Consider the following 11,284-nt stretch of genomic DNA (forward strand, 5'->3'; position numbering starts at 1 on the left):
CCATAAAGTAAAGAGGGTAATCTAGGGTAGAGTACTTTCACAGTCTCACGGGGTAAAGGGCTTACTTTCAAACTGCTATTGGAGAACTGATAGTTCTCTCACGGAGAGCCACCATATGAAGGCCTTAAGGGTAGTATATATATATATATAATTGATATGCGCCGATCGGAGTTGCGCTGTTCACTACAAACCAGTTATCTAGTTTCCCTTTTTTTGCTCTCCCTACTAGAATATGCTAAAAGAATAGACTGTTTTCATCACTAGTATTGTTAAAACACACTGTCTTTCTCCGAAGATAGATTCAATGTTGAAGCAAGCGCGCATCCGGGGCTAATAAGCTTAAGTAAGGCCTCAGTTACGATATTTTCCTTCTGCATTCGATCCAGTAGAAGTTGGAATTGCAGTGAAAGATGTAGTTTCTTTTCAGCCATTTAAAGTACTTATTTCAGGCCCTGGGCTTTGACTGTCCCAGCCTTCTAGTGATACATCCTGTATATTTTTAGTAAGCACTTTCAAAAGCTAGCATGTAGCAAGTAAAATCAAAGGAAAGGAGGAAAGAAAGGTGCTTGGGAAAGGGGATTTGTGCTCTTCATTAGCTGTTCTGTTGCTAAGGCCTAAAGCTTCCTGCTTGGGGAATAGGTTCGAAAGAACTCAACTCGCATACCGTTCTTCTATCTAAATCTAAGTGAGCGCTTTCAGGCATATGCTCCTACTGGGATATGGATTGAAACCAGTGAAACTATCAGGCTGAGGAAACTTCCTACTTGTGCATATCCGTCTGCTCTGAGCGAGAAAACGGACACATATTGATCATTGACCTCCGCCAAGCATTAGTGGAGCGGTAAACTTGGCATCATAAGATGTTTGAAAGGTTGGAGGAATGAATGCCAATCTCATGTCGTTTTCATTTTCTGCGAGATCATCTTTGGGAAGACAGGGCACCAATATCAGATATGGAAAATGCACTCTTCCACCAATGTAATGCCAGGGTGTTTCAACTCATGGTAGGCTCGTCTCTCTGGCTAGAAGGAAATGTTTGGAATGTTATCTTAGTCCCTTGCTGCCGCCTTGCTCAAGCAATAAAAAGATGAACTCGCCTGGGCTGATGAGACCGGTTGTAGAGAGATTTTTGAAGCCCGCCCATTAAGATTAAGGGAGGCAATCAAGGAAAGGCAGGCGACCAAAGCGAGACTGTCAGAGTCCTGAAAGGAGAGCGACAGTGGGCGTGGTTCAGGTTTTGAGTTTAGGCAATGTACAATTGTATTCGTTCACGTTTTCCAATGAAATGATTAAGATAAGCTAGCTCTTTCATCTGCGCATTAAGAACTACCCGGTGGTGGAGAACTCTTTGACCCGGTCAGTACCAGATGAAAGGCTTCTATCTCACCTCCACTCCTTGTGTACAATGAATGGTCGATCGTGTACCTTTCTTATTATCCCGATCAGATCACCCTCCTGGAAAAAGAAACTCTTATTCACATCGATCGCTCACATATAGCATGGCAGCACTTGCGCCTTTAGTTGCTAGTGGCTAGTACGCATAAGTTATTTCCAAGGGCGGGATAGATAAGGTGTGTAGGGCTGGGCCTAAGAATGTACATCTAGGTGCTTGTCTAGTTACCGGTGATACCGTTTACTTTGCAAGGGCCCCGCCTTCTTTGCTTGAAGCTCAGGTATTCTTTCTTCGCCCACTTATGAAATTAAAGCATGCCCCGGGAGCAAACTCTTGCTCTTTTTTACCATAGGATGAATCAATTACCAATTAAAGTCTCCAATTAGGATGTGTTAAGGCATGGCGATAGGTAGACAATCGAGGTCAAAAATGTTGATTAATCGGTATTTCGACAAGCAAGCCAAATAGAACCTGTAGTAAGCATGAATTGTTTGATGTTTTTCCGCTGTTGAATCAAAAATAGATGTTGACATCTTTAAATAACAACTAATAAAGGAGTACCCAACAGGGCATGCTCTCCAATTCGCATGATGAGTATCAATTCAAGTACCACCAAATCCGCATTCTCCCTATATCTTTATTCTATTTTTTTTCTTTTTTGCATTACTGCCAATCAGTATAGTTCCAAGCCTTCTCATTCTATTCTGACCTAGGATTCATTCGTATCTCACTTGGAATTCGCCAGAGCGATAGTTCTTCGAAAGACGTGAACCACGAGTGGTGATGGTGGCTGGTTCATCCTCAAGGCAGGTGAGAAGGCATAAAGAATCAGCCCACCATTCCATATCGAGGACCAGCTCTTCCACACCGAGATACCATCATGTTAGTCAAGTTATCATATTCTTTGTTCCTCAAGAGTTGCTATGTGGTGTAATGCTTCTAGCTCAGGTGCTTCTTATGCCCTGGTTGTTCTTTACCCACGATGACTTGGTCAGTCACCGGGGCCATGATGAAGTCAGTTCCCTTTGCCCCTCCGAATATCCAGCCTGGAAAAGAAATAATGGTATATGTCCCCAATACTGGAGGACAGTACCCTTCACTCCATTTTCCAGCTCCCTTATCATAGCACTTCCAGATGAGACCATACCGAATGAACTAAATGTCATCGGCAGGTTTCTTCCAAGAAGTTGCACAGATTGGGGCTTCAAAGAAACTGGATAATTGAGGATCTGGAGTTAGTAGGATGGAGTTATACCAGGACAACCACTGGAGCCACATTTTAACCCCCTTTTTTATTAATGTTCGCTCAAGTATCTCCCGTTCTCCATCAAACAGAATTTCTTCAGGAACCAGCCTAATCTCTTTTCTTTTGGCTTAAGTTCCTTCCGAAGCAAATCGACTATTATTCCCTTTAGATAGGGATTGATGGGTTTACCCCTACCAATCCACCACTCTAAAGGTAATCGACTGCTATGGTGCGGTTTTGTAGAAACGACCCATAGTCTCTCCCACCTCTTTGAACGACGAGAGGAATAGAGCCGTGACCGAGCTCTAAAACCGGCTCCAGCTAGACGGAATAACGTGTTAGGATTTTCCACACGATATAACTGTGCAAGCTGGACCAGTCCTTAAGTTGATCGAACTGTTAGGAGAGCCTTTAAATAAATTGGAGTGAAGGAAACCTATTTAACCAAATACTTTTGAGTTTGCAAACTCAAGACAACCCAGTCTCAGAGATAAGAGACTTATCTTTAGAGATGGAAACTCCCAGTTTTCCTAACAGTTCCTCATACTTTGCCGCAACTTGGGGATGAGCTATAACAACATCATCACCCAAGACCGCATACTCCTTAAAACACTACCTTTTAAGGCCCATTGTTCTGCCGCTAACCACACTATATAGTGATGGGATAAGGCAAATAGGGCCCAGGAGGAGTAATAACCAAGTGGTTGCCGGGCAATGAACGACACTAGGCGTGGTTTCCGAACCAACGGTTTCCACAACCAAAATGAGTTCAAGCCCAAAGAACTATTTAGAACTACAGATGCGAAAGACGGTCCAAATAAAAACTAAAAAAGAGTATATATAACGGACAACGGCCATCGATCTGTAGCCGACTTCAGATCAAATGAATAAACATTATTTGGTCTGTATAATGCTTCTAGCTGGTATTACCCATGATTCTTTAGTTCCGATAGAACTAACGTCTTGGCATACCTTACCTTAGAGGATCATTCAAGAATCAATTAGGGTATAAATACCTCAGACATAATCTAATAAGCCCTTCTTCCTTATAAAAAATCCTCCTTGGAAGAATACAAAGATTCCTTGTATGGCTATGTCCAGAAAGAACAGGCATTAGTCAGTCACCCTACAAAAATACTTCCCCGAGGAGATTAGGAGGGTCCTTCAGAAACCAAACTATGAAGAAGTCGTTTTGTCCACCTTAAGACACATTGAAGCATCACTTCTGCGAAAGTACTTTCAGCTCAGGGTCCTAGCGTAAAAAGTAGACATTCTGACGGAAATTCCCTTTTTATGGAACAGCGATTCGAAACATTCGGAATGAAGCTGTCAACCATAAACCAGAAGATTATCAAAAACATTCCAAAGAATCTCCTAAAACCAAGGTCCGATGAGAAAGGCAAAACCTGTTCCCAACAGGCTTGCAAGTTAGATGACCAAACCAAGATCAAAGGAAAAGCTCCCCTTTCTTCACAAATCTGAACCATCTGGCATGATAAGACTCTACCTTCAAAAAATTCATCAACTTCAGAGGTCCTGTCGTCAGGTGCTGCACTCCCCATATCCCCTGAGACTGAATATGAGAACCATCAGTGTTGTTCAGATTGGAAGTCCCAATCATCATCGGAGTCACTCCATTCATGATTTGGAATATTCCATCCTTTAGGGGGCTTTCTTGCTCCGAACTCTTGGAGAAAAGCTACCACCATAGCTCCCTATGTCGGTATGGATCTTGAACTTTTTCTAAATTCAATAGCTTTCAATCTGTTTTGTACGGGGAATAACCCCTATAATAGGATAACGAAAGAGATCTGTAAATGCTAAACTCTAGTCTTTGTATAGGTCTACTAGTCATAGGTTGATATAAAATGAACTCTACCGGAGCTACGTATTTGAAGAACTTTCCTTTTCTTGTTTACTTTCGTCTGCCTTTTCAGTAAAATCCGTACATTAAACCGGACACCCGAAAGCCTTACCAACTACGTTTACGTTACTTACTGGCTAGCCTAACAAGAGAAGTACTGGCCAATGGAAGTACTTACTTAGCCTACCGAGCCTATCAATAAAGGAGAAGCGGACAGAGCGCCAGCTAAGCCATATTTACCGAGTAGAATGAATGTATGTAGATTGGACGGCATATCAGAGCATTAAAATTTTAGGACTCCTACAACTTCAATCTTGGAGAAAGGTGAGTGGGCTATTGGATCGAGCAATGGCTGGCTCGGTGCTCCCCCCAATTCAGTTTGTTCAGAAGGGATTTCTAGAGCCGGGGGAACGCTCGAACTTGATGCGCTAGAAGCTCCTGCGGGGAACATCATATTTGCGATGGGGGTATTACTTCGGCATTGATGAGCGCATGTAGTCACGTTTTTTCTTTCTTATCAATGAAGAAGAGAGCATAATGGGTACAGGAGACTTCATTATGAGAGTGCTTGCTTGGATCAAGTCGCGTAGCCGCTTTCCTTGCAGATTTTAGGGATTCAAAGTTTATTATCTAAGATTCGATTAGCATGTGTTAAGAATATGATCCTTCCTTGCACGGTTGAGCAAGCCTAAAATCCCTGCTTTAAAAGTTCTAATAAAACAAGCATGAAGCATAACATAATTGTTCAAATGGAGTTACTGCTGACTCACTGCTTAAAGAGAATAAAAAAGGCGTTACAGTTCCTAATAAATAGAGTGCTTAATGAACAAAAGAAGGGATTGTTCGAAAGCCTTAGCTGTGGATGCTCAAAAAAGAACGAATAGAAGAAGGACTTGGACGAAAGAAAGCTCTTTACTTACCTACTGATCTTGCATGGTCTTTCTCAGCACGAGTCTTGCTCTTATAGAGAGAGTCTGCCGCACAGTTTCAACATGAAAGACTATTCAACAAGAAGGGGCAGTAAGAGACCAGTCTTGACTCTCTAGTCTCTGTCCCGTTGTAAGGAATCCTCAAGAAGTCCTCAACTTGATGACGACATGAGCTTCGGTGCTACTACTTATCATGATAGGAAGGTCCACTCAAAGTAAATATACAGATTCAATTTCAATCTATTTTGCCCTCTCACTCTTGTGTTCCTATAAAACGAATAGAAAATTTGGATCAGGCTATTCTCGCCTTCTTGTCTAACCTAATAAGAACTAAAATAAAAGAGTTTATCTTACTTTATGGAACGAAGCCTATTCAGGCGGATAGAATCATTTCGTATTGTGTGACAAAGAGACTTCCTTTTAAAATAAAGCAATAAAAGGCAACGTTTGAGTTCTGACTATAGCTGCAACCTATCTCATATTGGGGAGGAAGATCAGAATTAGAGAGTAATAAAAAAGCAAGAATATGGGCTCGCGTGAGTAGGAAACAAAAAATCTCTATTCTAGTTCTATCATCAGCTATGGGTTCGAATCTAAGAGAAATTCTAGACAATGTTTATTATCCTGAAATCTTTTTGTCTTTTCTGAATGATAAGGAGAGAAAAAAAATTGGATCAAAAGAGAATGCCATTTTAGAGTTTTATCAACAATTTGCTTGTGTAGGTGGGGATCCGGTATTTTATGAATCCGTATGTAAGGAATTACAAAAGAAGTTCTTTCAACAAAGATGTGAATTGGGAAGGATTGGTCGACGAAATATAAACCAAAGACTGAACCTTGATATATCCCAGAACAATACATTTTTGTTACCACGAGACATATTGGCAGCCGCTGATCATTTGATTGGACTGAAGTTTGGAATGGGTGCACTTGACGATATGAATCATTTGAAAAATAAACGTATTCATTCTGTAGCGGATCTTTTACAAGATCAATTTGGATTGCCTCTGGTTCGTTTAGAAAATGTGGTTCGCGGAACTATATGTGGAGCAATTCGGCATAAATTGATACCGACTCCTCAGAATTTGTTAACTTCAACTCCATTAACAACTACTTATGAATCTTTTTTTCGTTTACACCCCTTATCTCAAGTTTTAGATCGAACTAATCCATTGACAGAAATAGTTCATGGGCGAAAATTGAGTTATATAGGTCCTGGAGGACTATCAGGGCGAACTGCTAGTTTTCGGATACGAGATATCCACCCTAGTCACTATGGTCGTATTTGCCCAATTGACACATCCGAGGGAATCAATGATGGGCTTATTGGATCCTTAGCAATTCATGCGAGGATGGGTCATTGGGGATCTCTATAAAGTCCGTTTTATGAAATTTCGGAGAAGGGTTACGATTGCTTTATTTATCACCAGGTAGAGATGAATACTATATGTTAGCGGCAGGAAATACTTTAGCGTTGAATCGGGATATTCAAGAAGAACAGGTGGTTCCAGCTCGATATCGTCAAGAATTCCTGACTATTGCATGGGAACAGGTTCATCTTCGAAGTATTTTTCCCTTCGGAGCTTCCCTTTTTCCTTTTATTGAACATAATGATGCGAATAGGGTTTTAATGAGTTCTAATATGCAACGTCAGGCAGTTCAGCTTTCTCGGTCCGAGTAATGCATTGTTGGAACTGGGTTGGAACGACAAGCAGCTCTAGATTCAGGGGCTCTTGCTATAGCACAACGTGGGGGCAAGATCATTTATATCGATATTGACAGGATCCTTTTCTCAGGGAATGGAGATATTCTAAACATTCCATTAATTATGTATGAACGTTCCAACAAGAATACTTATCTTCATCAAAAACCCCAGGTTCGGCGGGGTAAATGCATTCAAAAAGGAAAAATTTCAGCAGATGGTGCTGCTATGGTTGATGGCGAACTTGCTTTGGGGAANAAGGCCCTGAAAGGATCACTAGCGAAATCCCGCATTTAGAAGCCCGTTTACTTCGCAATTTAGACAAAAATGGAATTGTGATGTTGGGATCTTGGGTAGAGACGGGTGATATTTTAGTAGGTAAATTAACGCCCCAAATGGTGAAAGAATCGTCGTATGCCCCCGAAGATAGATTGTTACGAGCCATACTTGGCATTCAGGTATCTACTTCAAAAGAAACTTGTTTAAAACTACCTATAGGTGGTAGGGGCCGGGTTATTGATGTGAGGTGGATCCAGAAAAGGGGAGGTTCTAGTTATAATCCAGAAACGATTCGTATATATATTTCACAGAAACGTGAAATCAAAGTAGGCGATAAAGTAGCTGGAAGACACGGAAATAAGGGCATCATTTCAAAGATTTTGCCTAGACAAGATATGCCTTATCTGCAAGATGGAAGACCTGTTGATATGGTCTTCAACCCATTAGGAGTACCTTCACGAATGAATGTAGGACAGATATTTGAATGTTCGCTGGGGTTCGCGGGGGGTCTACTAGACAGACATTATCGAATAGCACCTTTTGATGAGAGATATGAACAAGAAGCTTCGAGAAAACTAGTTTTTTCTGAATTATATGAAGCCAGTAAACAAACAGCAAATCCATGGGTATTTGAACCTGAGTATCCAGGAAAAAGTAGAATATTGGATGGAAGGACGGGGAATCCTTTTGAACAACCCGTTATAATAGGAAAGCCTTATATCTTGAAATTAATTCATCAAGTTGATGATAAAATCCATGGACGTTCCAGTGGACATTATGCGCTTGTTACACAACAACCCCTTAGGGGAAGGGCAAAACAGGGGGGACAACGAGTAGGTGAAATGGAGGTTTGGGCTCTAGAAGGATTTGGTGTTGCTCATATTTTACAAGAGATGCTTACTTATAAATCTGATCATATTAGAGCGCGTCAAGAAGTACTTGGTACTACGATCATTGGAGGAACAATACCGAATCCGGAAGATGCTCCAGAATCATTTCGATTGCTTGTTCGAGAACTACGATCTTTAGCTCTGGAACTGAATCATTTCCTTGTATCTGAGAAAAACTTACAGATGAATAGGAAGGAAGCTTAATCGGAATGAATCATAATTTTTCTTCTATGATCGATCGGTATAAACATCAACAACTACGAATTGGATTAGTTTCTCCTCAACAAATAAGCTCTTGGTCCACTAAAATCCTGCCTAATGGAGAGATAGTTGGAGAAGTGACAAGACCCTATACTTTACATTACAAAACCAATAAACCGGAAAAAGATGGATTATTTTGTGAAAGAATTTTTGGGACTATCAAAAGTGGAATTGATCTATAGTAAATTTTTGAACAAATAAATAAGAATTTCGATTTGTGTACCTCGTAAAAAAGACTTTTTTGTTTTGTTATCTCGGAAAAAGCAGATGATTCGCTTCCTGTCCCCTGTCTCCGCCCATCTCAGTTATGTAATGACAACAACTGAAAGCATAGATGGTATGGATTACAGTGTTGAATGAATTGGTAGCAGTGCATTATCTTAGTTTTCCAGTAGCATTCCGTTTCTCAATCCTCTTGTTGCGTCAAATACCAATAAAGGTTCAGTGTGCCTTCGTTCATTGAAACGAGCACGGGAAAGGAAAGACTTGATGCCAACTCCAGATCTTGATCTTGAAAGCAGAAAGGAAGATTTCCAGATAGAGAGAAAGATGAGCAGCCAATCCAGGTAAGCAAGAACCTATGCCTTGCCTAGTAGTTCTTATTGATGGAATCCCAGCTGTGAAAACTAGCTTATTGACAGAACACTCTATCTCATTACTAAACAAGTCCTATCGACTCATTATCCTAAAGATAGCTTCGCTAACAGTAGTGCTTATTGTTGAGTGGAACGACCGCCCTTGTTTAGTGAACGGAGAAAAAAGTTATCCTCGATTGACAGAGAAAGCCAGTTCTTATCCCTAGCTAGAGTAAGAAAGCATCTTTATGTTGATTAAGAAGGAATCTAACTTGGTGGGAAACTCTGAAAGGAAAGAGGGGCTGATAAAGATGGACAGTAACGATCGCGTAATATCAATTTTTCGGCCTCGTCATCGAAAAGCGGCTTCCAATTGTTCGGAAATTCTCAGCTATATGGGGGGCTTGGATGGTGAGCAAAAACAATTGATCAAGAATTTGGTCAACTTTCGCATGAAAGAAGGTAAAAGAACAAGAGTTCGTGCTATTGTTTATCAAACTTTTCATCGCCCAGCTCAAACTGAACGCGATGTAATCAAACTTATGGTTGACGCCGTAGAGAATATAAAGCCCATATGCGAAGTGGAAAAAGTAGGAGTCGCTGGTACTATTTATGATGTCCCTGGGATTGTAGCCAGGGATCGTCAACAAACCTTAGCTATTCGTTGGATCCTTGAAGNGGTCTTTCGAACTGCTAAAGTGGATAGTCTGCGATTCTCCTTTAGTTTGAAAGCTGCTTCAAGGATANAAAAGGGCGCCCTTTTCTATTATTTTGATAAGGCCTTCCTTGTTGACGAAAACCAACCCGCCAAAGAAAGAAATGGGGCAGCCCCCCGGAACTATGCCTATAACCCGCCCAACCAGATCAAACTCATTCAAGAGATCGAGAAGGTTGGGAACATTAAACTACTTGGATTGGCCACTTAATATAGGAACCAATGCCTCATAATCAAAGCGCGCATATTGAAAGGCTGGAAAGCGGACTTCGAAGCAGATAGGTCAAAAAGCAAGAGCAATTCTACGTTTCCCCAGCTAACAACTTTACTGCAGAAGTCCTTTCTACTCCTATCCCTCCGGTAGGAAAAAGAATTGGAATGAAAGATTTATTAATTATTAAATGAAAAGAGCGGTGGAGAAGCCCCCCAGAGACATAAGAACTAGCTCATCCATCCTCAGGCTCCACATAAATAGAAAAAGGATGATCAGGCAATCCAGGCGCCTCCACAAAAGCAAAGAACTTGTCTCGGAGAGGATCGTCTTTCTTCAAAACTACGATTCGAAACGGATAGAAAGTATAGGTTCCTGCTAAGACAGCTTTTTGAATGTCCAATACTTCGGTTTCTTCGAGTGCAGAATCCTCTTTTCGACTTAATTCATGAACTGCGTTACCAAAGCGACTCCTCTTGATGGAAGAGATGGAAATCTTGATCCGATTCCCCTATATGCTAGTTCGAGTCTGGCGAGTAGCCTTTTCGTTCGTGTGGGAAGTCTATCTCAATCCATTTACTCGGGATTTCTTTATTTATCTCGGTTGATTCGATGTGTCGTAGAGAATGGGGTCAGCTAACTTTCATTATTACTTTATCAACTGGATCTTCTCTGTTTTCAAAGGTTGTTGCCGCTAAGCCGGAGGCTGGGCTAGGGGGTAGGTAGTTCGATCATCCAAAGAATGCCACCTGAGACACTAAGCAATCCCACCGCCGGTGAACTAAAACGACACTGGGGCTGATCCTTTCCTGCTAAGAGATGGGAGACCTAGCGAGCAATCCATAAAGTCTATTTAGAAGTATAGATTCGGTTCGACAATGGCCGCTCAAGCAGAAAGGGGAGGAGTTTCGACCCAATACACGATTAGCAAGTTGACGTTAAGTATTGGCTCCAGCAAAGGGGGAGGAAGGCCCGGCAAGAGCTTGAAAGCAGCTTTCGATCTTTCTACTTGACTTGAGCCTTCCTTAAAGCCTTTTCCATCTCTTTTTCGTTCATAATGGACCGAGGCCGAGCCAATAGCTATATCTTTATAGCAAAAATTCCCCTAGGCATTCTCCCGGCATCTCATACCACACATGCTCCAACAGAAAGAAAGGCCAATGCCGCTACGGCTGCTGTGGGACCCAATCATAGTGCTACTACTACTGTGATATAAGCG

Source organism: Primulina huaijiensis, chromosome 11 (genome assembly GCF_012295235.1).
Source record: "Primulina huaijiensis isolate GDHJ02 chromosome 11, ASM1229523v2, whole genome shotgun sequence".
In the NCBI taxonomy this organism is placed as follows: Eukaryota; Viridiplantae; Streptophyta; class Magnoliopsida; order Lamiales; family Gesneriaceae; genus Primulina; species Primulina huaijiensis.